Source organism: Cnephaeus nilssonii, assembly GCF_951640355.1.
Source record: "Cnephaeus nilssonii genome assembly, chromosome: 5".
Taxonomy (NCBI): domain Eukaryota; kingdom Metazoa; phylum Chordata; class Mammalia; order Chiroptera; family Vespertilionidae; genus Cnephaeus; species Cnephaeus nilssonii.
Genome location: NC_137076.1, coordinates 48559250 through 48569484, shown reverse-complemented (window position 1 = coordinate 48569484; position 10235 = coordinate 48559250). Strand labels below are relative to the sequence as shown.

At 33.6% G+C, this 10235-nt stretch overlaps 1 pseudogene across 1 annotated transcript; it reads right to left on the bottom strand.

Annotated features, from left to right (window-relative positions):
- Positions 1 to 2736: 2736 nt before the first annotated feature.
- On the bottom strand, positions 2737 to 9871 carry LOC307099037 (tubulin alpha-1B chain-like; annotated as a pseudogene). The gene is made up of 2 exons: positions 9822 to 9871; positions 2737 to 3694 (listed from the first exon to the last, which is right to left on the bottom strand). The product of its transcript is annotated as a tubulin alpha-1B chain-like (transcript).
- Between the last annotated feature and the right edge of the window lie 364 nt (positions 9872 to 10235).

Below are 10235 nucleotides of genomic sequence, written 5' to 3'. Positions count from 1 at the left end.
CACTAAGCAAGAGAAAATAATTCTGCTATACCCTCTCCCCCCACCCCCATAATAAGTGGGTGGGGGATTAACTAGATGAAAAAAATATACCTATAGATTCATAATTAGTGGCACAGTAGCCATTCTAAGGGCTTTTTACTAGAAGTGTTTTGTTACTATAGTACTTTTTTAACAATTTAATTAGTGCTGAGTATAATAACATGAAGAGCATACTTAAAGGTTACAGCAGATTTTAGAAATCTGTATAGTAATTTGGAGGGCATAAATCAGATATAAAAAATCTTGAAATTGGTGGGAAATCACTTATAAAGAAAGAGGAAATTTTATAAAGACAAATATTAACATATCTCATAAAGGAGAAACAAAGATTATGTAGAAGATTAACAAAAAAATCTTAAATTTAAACTATGTTGCAATAATTCCATTTTCCCAAATTATCCATTTATATTATTATTTATCTTCATGGAAACTATGGAGTTTTACCTCTAAAATATTTCATTTAATAAAAATTATCAGTTCTCTATTTTTTTATTAAATAAGGATTTCTCTACATATGTATCTTTTAAATTCCAATTTTTTAAATTTCTTTATTGATTAAGGTATTACATATGTGTCTTCATTCCCCCCATTAACTCCAACCCCCCTCCCCTCATGTCCTCACCCCCCTGTTGTCTGTGTCCATTGGTTTGGCTTATATGCATGCATACAAGTCCTTTGGTTGATCTCTCCCCCTTACTTAAATTCCAATTTTTGATCATTGAATAACACCAGCATTAAATTGACTTTCTACAATTTTATATTAACAGGAAATATTATTGAACATTTACAATGTACTAAACCTTATGAATGAAAAATAAAAAAGAAATTTGCTGTGCAATTTTATCAGTGGTGAATGTACATTTCCTATCAGTATTTCACAGAAGTATTATATTTCTCCATTACTACCTCAGTTCCTCAGATCTAATAAACACAAGTTGGGGATCATAGAGGTATTGTTAGGGTTTAGGTCACTAAAATGCAAGAGCCAGGAACAAAAGGGCTTTGGTCACACTCTTCTTGAGTACACTGAACACATATGGTCCATTCAGCTAATGAGGAATCTGGAATACAAGGAGGAGGTGCAGGAGAGAAATAAAATTTGTGATTAAAATTTCTTGGTAATAGTGTCCCTGATAAAAATTTAAAGGAATGAGGAAAATTCCATTTGAAGAAGAAAACAGAGAAATAACTGAATAGTATTCTTCACAAGTAAAAATGACTATTTTGTAGTGACTGAAAAAACCTGAAGTATAATAAACCTGCACTATTATCAGTAAAGACTTTCATGCTGTGAGAATTTATATGCACTAGAATAACTACAGATAGAACTTTGAAAGATTTTTAAAAACAAAACTGATCCTGTCTTGCAGGGATTACCTGAGAGAAAAAAGTGCTCATTTATACAACATGAAATCTTTCAAACCCAGTCACTATTTTACATTCTGTCTTAGGTCATTAGCTTCAATCAACATTCGCTTTGCTTTCCTGAGACCATACAGAGGAGGAAGTTAACTGGTTTAGCAAACATTTGCTCAGCTATGGTCCCAGTTGCATAACTGTCCAGGGCCTAATGGAGAATTAGTACAGTTTTCTATGCAGGTGTAAGGCCATGATCAAAGCAGACCCTCTGTGTTTGGGATGTGAACACCCCTGGGAGCGACACTATGTCATCTGGCTGGGATTCATCTAAATAAGTGTTTTAATGAACACATTAAAAAAAATCACAGCTGTCTTTTTGCTGTCCATTATTAATACTCCCTTAAGAAGGGATTATACTTCACATACCTTTCAATGAGGTTATTTTTCTGGTATTTTGACAATGAATGATTTCAGTCTAGAAATCATGCTATCTTCTGGCTTATAATGCTAGTTTTTTAAATAGTCTTTCTTTTCCCATGAACTTAGTAGAGATGAAATCAGCTTTATATTTTTCCATATTTTTTCCTTTTTTTTAAATCTAAAAAATTTAATCAAATGAATATTTGTGATAAGAGTTGTGAGGCATAAAAGAAAATTATAAAATATCACTGCTTCTTAATGCTATAATCTCATTGTGGAAGGAAATTTATATAAAATTAAATATAGGATTAATGACAATAAAAATGCCAACTATATTATAATTCTCTGACCTCCCACATCCCTCTTAGTCTATTCTTTGTATTCCATGTATATAGTCAAAGAGATATGTGTGTGTGTGTTGGGGGGGGGAACACACAAGGAATAAGTGAAATGCTACAGTTATTCAGATAATCAATATAATTAAAATTAAGAAATGAAATATAGTTAAAACTTAGATGGATACTAAAGGACAAATATCATAGATAGGATAAAATCAGGCTTGATGTGATAATACATTCCAGCTTTATAGATATTGGGAAAAGAACCTTCCATATTTTGTTTGTCTTCTATTCTTCTATGGTTGTTTCTTGTATCAGCCTTTGGTAGACACCTTGAACAAAACTCAAATGCAATTACGCAAGGAAACAAAGCGATTATGGCAGCTTTCTGACTATTTATTTATTTCTCAGTGCTTTCATTTTATAGATGTGAGGAAATATTTTTATAGGTATACATGAAAATGATAGACATGATCACAGATAAAAGTGAAGACAGTCTAACCAGAAAGCTTTAACACCTGTCAGCTGTTGAACCTGATGTTCTGAATATGACATGCTGCAGGACTGAAAGAAATGATAATTAGTATTCCTCTCTTTCAACGGAATCCACACCAACTTCCTCATAATCCTTCTCAAGGGTAGCCATGTCCTCACGGGCCTGAGAACACTCTCCTTCCTTCGTGCCCTCACCCACATAACGGGGGACAAAGGCACACTTCGCAAACGTTAGGTCCAACTTGTGGTCCAGACGAGCCCAGGCCTCAGCAGTAGCTGTGATGTCGCTCAGCGTGCACACAGCTCGCTGTACTTTGGCCAGGTCTCCACCAGGTACCACAGTGGGAGGCTGGTAATTAATATCAATTTTGAAGCCAGTGGGTCACCAGTCTACAAACTGGGTGCTGTGCTTGGTCTTGATGGTGGCCGTGGAAGCACTGACATCTTTGGGAACCACGTCAGCAGGGCACAACAGGCAGCAAGCCATGTATTTACCATGTTGAGGGTCACATTTCACCATCTTGCTGGCTGGCTCAAAGCATTGGTGATCTCTGCTGCAGAAAGCGATTCCTGACAGGCTTTTTCAGCAGAGATGATAGGGGCATATGTGGCCAGAGGGAAGTGGATGCAGGGATAGGCACCAGGTTGGTCTGGAATTCAGTCAGATCAACATTCAGGGATCCCATCAAACCTGAGGGAAGCCGTGATGGAGGACACAATAGGGCTAATCTGGGTGTTCCATGGTGGTGTGGGTGGTGAGAATGAAGTTGTAGGGCTCAACTACAGCTCTGGAAACCTGGGTGGATGGGTAAATGAAGAACTTCACCTTGGAATTCTTTCCCTAAATGGACAGAGATGTTTCATCAGCAGGGAGGTGAACACCGAGCCAGTTCCCCCACCCAAACTGGGAAACCAAGAAGCCCTGAAGACCTGTGCATGGCTCAGCCAGTTTCCGAATTCGGTCCAAGATGAGGTCAATGATCTCCTTGACAACGATGTAGTGCCTGTGGGCATAGTTATTGGCAGCATCTTCCTTTGATGAGCTGCTTGGGAAGGAACTTAAAAAAACTGCTAAAGGGATATCTGAAAGTTTTGTGTCTTTGTCTTAAAGATTTTGACCAAAGATCTTGAAGATATTCTATATATTATCAACACAGTGAAACTGTAAGTTTCACTCTTAATGAGTTTAATTGATTGAAATTCCATTGTGATCAATCTGCTAAGTAAACAAGGTTTCCTAAGTAGGGATGGAAAATGTGTGTGCATTTTTCTTTTAAATTTATGTTCTATATTAGGGAGTTATGTAAGTTTGTTATTTGGAATAAAGTTCTTAACACCTGTAAATGAAAAAATAAGTTGATGTGTAACATAAGTACAAATGTTTAAGTGTAAAATTTATCTCTCTAAAAGGAAAATTCAGTTTCCTTTTAGTTAGAGATTCTTTTATAGAATAGAGATTAATATAGTGAGCATTAGTCTCCAAAAGAACAAATTTTTATCTATTATTTCTTCTTGTGAGCTGCAGCAATGTTCCTTGATGATTTAGCAGAGAGATAGCCATTCCTTTTTCTTTGGTCATAATGACTATCAATTACATCCATGGACATCCATAATCCAAAATATAACAAATTATAAGCATTAGGTTCTCCATTTTTATTGTTTTTACATATTATAACACATTCCTGATATAACTTCAGAAACAATATTGACAAAATTTATATTTTAGTAATATATTTAAGAAAGATTTTAAAAGTGTAACAAACTCTAATTTGTTTTTCCTGCATAATTAACAGCTGTGACTTTCTATTTCATTTGTCTTAACATTCACATTAATGAATTCCCCCTTTGTCCTGCTCTGAACTTGATATTGAGAAAGGTTTTATGCATCACTGCTTCTTAATATGTCTCAGGTAATTGGCCCTGTTACAGTAGCTTATACAATACTTACCTGAGAAAATGAGAGACACCTTTTCAAGAAATAGAACTTATCTCAACTGATTTTGTTTCAGTGAGGTCGTTATCAATATGGAAGATGTTTTGACAAATATATACATTACAAAAATTTAAAACAGTATTTTATGGATGGACAGACTTGATTGATTGGATTTGATTGGATAGAATATGAAAATCAGACCTTTTATTTATGCTGCCAAGACTACTGGCTTTAAACTTTCTGTTATATTTTGAAAAGACAGTGAATCAAAGCATTGCACTTCACAATCAGCTGTCCCAGATAACTTGTTCTCTGAAACTTAAGGGAAATTTGCTAATAGAGGTCTTTCTCAAGCTTATAATTACAGATGATCACTGTGGAGAAGAGCATTTAACAAGATATTATTTTTCATTAAGATTTTAACCTGCAAACAAACATACTTAAGAAAAAAAGAAAATATCTAGTGGTTAACAATGAGCTAAGATTTTACATAACTGATCAACATGTTAGTGGATTTTCCTCTTTCTTTTTTTTTTCATCCCAGATCCCCCCTCCCACACACTGGATTTTTCTCTTTCTGAAATAAAGTTATCAGCAGTAGGATTTTAAAGAGCTCTAGTAAGATTATTAGGGAAGAACAAAGAATCATACTATATTTTTAATAAAATGCAAATTTAAATATTTTTTTAAATGTCAGGTTCTAGTGTTTGAATACCTAAGAGACTCCTAGTATTCACCCAATCCTAGCAAGAATAAGTAGTCCAGACTTTTAGTTACTTAGAAAAATGAGATGTGTATTGCCCAGCTCATTTTTCTAAATTAGTACTTTTTTAAACTATATTTTTAACTGTCTGTTGTTCATAAAAAAGTACGCTAAAATTTCCATATGTTTAATGAGATCTTTAGGCAACATGCTATAATCACATATATTAATTTTTTTTGGATTATCAGTTGAATCTTTGTTTTCAGGCTTGCATTTCATTTTATAATTATTGTTAAATATTTTCTTTCATTCACTTCCCAAATATTATTTCCTCCTCTCAAGCCACCATCTATTTTCTCAAAATTATATAAAACTAGAGGCCTGATGCACAAAATTCGTGCAAGAGTAGGCCTTCGCAGCCGTGGCTGCCTGGATCCCGGCTTCATCCGGAAGGTTGTCCGGAAGGACGTCAGGTCTAATTAGCATATTATACTTTTATTATTACAGATTATTTCATTCCACATTTATGATAGCAGATCATCAACAGAAATTATTTGATGATGATTGACATTTCTAATTAGTATTTTCATTTAGCATGTATTAATTCCTTAAATTTAAGGTCAGCGTGGATTACTGATTAAAAATACAGAGTATGAATTTATCTAGGTTTGAATATCAACTATCACTTTTTGTTTGTATGGTTGCTAATCTGAACATTTGATTTTTTCAATTTGTTACAAGGGTAGATGAAAGAATTAATATAATCTGTAATACATAATTAAGATTGAACGACTATTACTCTTCATAACTGGTGTTTACAGTAGTAAAACATGTTGAACTTTTCATGACTAAAAGTAGAAGTGTATTATATTAATAAAAGATCAAAAGTTACTGTTGGCCATTTATATATGCATTAAGAATATGGCTTTATATTTGGAAACAAAAGTTTAGTTCAGAAAAATCACGGTATAATGTGTTTTTTTAATGATAATTATTTTATAAGATTCATGATACACCTCTATGGTGAATGTATTATTATTATTTATAATCCTTACCCAAGGATATTTTTTTCCATTGAGAGAGAAAGAGAAACATTGATGTGAGAGAGACACATTGATTGGTTGCCTGCCACATACCGGGATTGAACCTGCAACCCAGTTCCATTCCCTTGACCAGGAATTGAACCCTTGATAGTTTGGTGTGAGGGCTGACACTCTAACCACTGAACACACTGGCTAGGACAGCAATTGTATTACTTTTAACCAGTATTCAAAACATTGATATAGTGGTCTTAAATACAAGAGATAACATTATGCCCTGGCATTTCCAACTGAACCAAAAGTTATTTTTATCCTTTAGGGCTAATGACTAAAAAATAATGATGTTAGCCTTTAATAACATTATAAATCCCAAGACTTAAAATGATCCAGCAAAATATTATTTTGGAAATTGTATTTCCAGAAGTCATATCATTTATTTTTCATTGCCTTTTACTTTTTAGTTTTTTTATTAACCTAAGTCATCAATTCCTTATGATAATTAAATGACTTGTCCCCATACAAATATTTTATAGAACTCATAAACCAGGATGGCAAGATTTAATTTTTTCATAATTTAATCTTTATTTGGTTTAATTATATTTTTATCTCCCTCCTATCTAGAGAGGTTGTGAGGAATACACAGTCATAATTATCTTTCATGATAAAAGTGATTTCCATGCACCAAGACAGACTTCAGAATTATACTACCGAATTGTTGCAGGTACATGAAAAACTCAACTGGCATTTGCCTTTGCGAAATCTGTAATAGCTATACTTTCCTTCAGGTGTCCAAAGAGTTTTATTCTTGATAACTATGCACTACTTTTTATTCTTGATAACTATGCACAAAAACCAAATACAATATTCTTTCTTAAGCCTGTGCTTTAATGCCATTGGGAATTGAACAAATGACAATAAGGTATGTTTCAAAGAGAAAGTGCTAAAAATAATATATAAAAAAGGGAAAGTTCTGTTATCAAGAATATCATATTTTCCTACCATTAGCTTCATTATGGCACACATGGTTTTAAAAGGGCTGAAAATCACTTTTTATGTAAAAGCAAATTTAACTTGGTCTAAACCTTTCCAATTTATTGCCTCTAAAAATCTCATAAAACTAATATATTTAGTTTTTCTAGAGATTTTAAATAAATTAGAAAAGTGTATCTTATATTTATATGAAGACCTATATATATAGAATTGTAAAATACAAATTTTGCTATAAATCAAATAATAGGTCCACTACATGGAAAACATGTTTTTAAAAGTATTTTAATTTATTTTTCCCCATCACCTTTTATCCCCTCTCAGCCCTCTTCCACTTCCACCCACCTCTCCATCCCTCCAATCACCACAGTGTTGCCCAAGTCCATGAGTTCTCTGGAAAGCATTCTATTGCTGGAAAAACAATTCTGTATTTTTGGATATGTCAAATTAGACTGTATAGGTGAAAGAAATAAAATAAATGGAGAAACAGAGAGAAAACTTATTAAATGGTTCATAGGTTAAGATTGGCAATTAAGCAATAGAAGGTAGCAAGTGACAGCATAAGAGAGATTTCTTTGGGCTTTGTGGATTTAATAAGTGAATTCCGTCAGGAATATATGAGTACATGACCATCATTTTATTAGATTTTATTAGTTAAAAAATCCTTGCCCTGCCGGCATGGCTCAGTGGTTGAGTGTCAACCTACGAACCAGGAGGTTACAGTTTGATTCCTGGTCAGGGCACATGCCAGGTTACGGGCTTGGTCCCCAGTGTGGGGTGTGCAGGAAGCATCTGATCAATGATTCTCTCTAATCATTGATGTTTCTATCTCTCTCTCTCTCCCTCTCCCTTCCTCTCTGAAATCAATAACAAACTTAAAAAAAAAATCCTCATCAATTTATCAACTCACACAGAAGCATTGTTTCAGTTTATATGTTTTGATAAAATAGTCAGTGTGGTTTGTTTCTTTGACATTTAATTATGGCTCAAACAATATGGCTGAGGAAGCCGAATCTTAAAAAGCCACAAAATGCAAACATATGTCTCCCAGTGAAAACACTAGTAAAATGTTGCTTACTTTGCAATGTTTCTTAACTGACTTTTGGAAGTTTGCAAGTCTATAATGCCTATAAAACACTAGAATAGCAAATTATAAGCACTTAATTTTTGAGGTTGGCAAATTCAGAATTTATGTAAAATACTATCTTAGAATAGCAAATAATAATTGCTTATTTTACTAAGCTTATGCAAGAGCAATTACATTTATATAATTAAATTATTTTCTAAATTAAGAACTATTTTTATCAAAAGAATGAAAATTCTTATCTTTTCCTTATTTAAAAACCTTATCTGCAGTATAAATTCCATTCAATTTAATTTACTAAATACTTACTGCATACCGTTAAGTCCAAGAAATGAATTAATACAATTGGGTGAAATAATATATAATAATCCATGATCTCATATTGTACATAAATTAGTTACTAAATCAAGGTTAACATTTCTAAAACAGAAATGCTTTATTCTAGAAAATTTAGTAGAAGAGAAAACATAATTACAACTTTACTTATTAACTGTATGACTAGAATAATTTCCTCATTTTTATGACCCTTAGTTTCTTCACCTATGAAATGTCATAATAGTCCTTTGTAATTGATAAATGCTCAATGATTTTTTTAGAGGCCCCTAAAGTTAGAGATCTTTCACTGTGTGAGGCTAATGGAGAATATATCTCAGAAACTGAAATGGGTTTTTAGTAAAAACCCAAAATCATATCCCTAGGTTAAAATAATCTAAAAGAAGTATGGCTAGTGGAAATAGAAAGTAAATGTACTACCGTGATTTCTACATTTGCCTCTATGTTTGTGCCTTTAGGATTTTTATTGAGGTGTTGAAAATTATGTTTTGGGGTCCTTTTAGGTCTATTGTTCTGGGAAAGTGTGGAATCAGATTTTTAAAAACGTGATTGAAACAGAATTGGGTGGTGCTAGAATTTAACATTTAGACCACCAAAAACATTCCTCAAAGATCTAACCAAGAACCTATCTATACCAGACTATTGGATGTGTCATACATTTGTGGCAGATGCTGTGAAATTTACTATTTTATCTCACTTAAAACAACAACAGTATACACTTTTTAGTAATCTTTTTGCCTGTTAAGTCTATACTGTTTTCTACAGAAGAGCAAGGTATTACCTTTGTCTAGCTGTTGTCCCTTCCCTCACTCCCTTGGTACCAATTCTGTGTTGCCCCTTTATGAGTCAGGAATAGAGCCATCACACCAGCACATAGCCCTAAAGCATCCCTTTAGAAAACATGTGACAAGATGAATCGTTACTACAAAAATTTAATGTTGTATAACAGTTGGTCCAAGAGAAATCCAGCTGATTGTAAAACAAAACAAAACTTTCAGCAACTTTTAAATTTCTTCTATATCCAACCTCATCTGGTTCTGTTTCCCACTCCACAGAGGTCATAGTTAAGACTTTTCATCTCTTTACCAACCTGAGCTCCTCCTTTACTTTTCTGAGAGGAGGCAGTGTAAGCATCACCATGGTGACTTATTTTGTCCTCTTATAGGATAGCGAAAATGCCATGTGCTCCAAGCACAGGCAAGGAAGGCAGAAAGTATAATTAATGGGAGACCTTCCCTATCAAGCCCACCATTTACAAACCCTGGCCAGGTAACTAAGTCTATAAAGTGTCATCCAGATTCCCACGATTGTGGTTGCAGGTTAGATCCCCAGTCAAGACACATAAAAGAAGCAACCAGTGAATGCATACATCAGTGGAACAACAAATTGATGCTTCTTTCTCCCTTTATCTCTCTCTCGCTCTCAAAAGAAAGAAAAACACAAACAAACAAAAACACACCAAAAACCCACTTCAATATGTGAGAAGAGCTTTGAGATTTGAGAT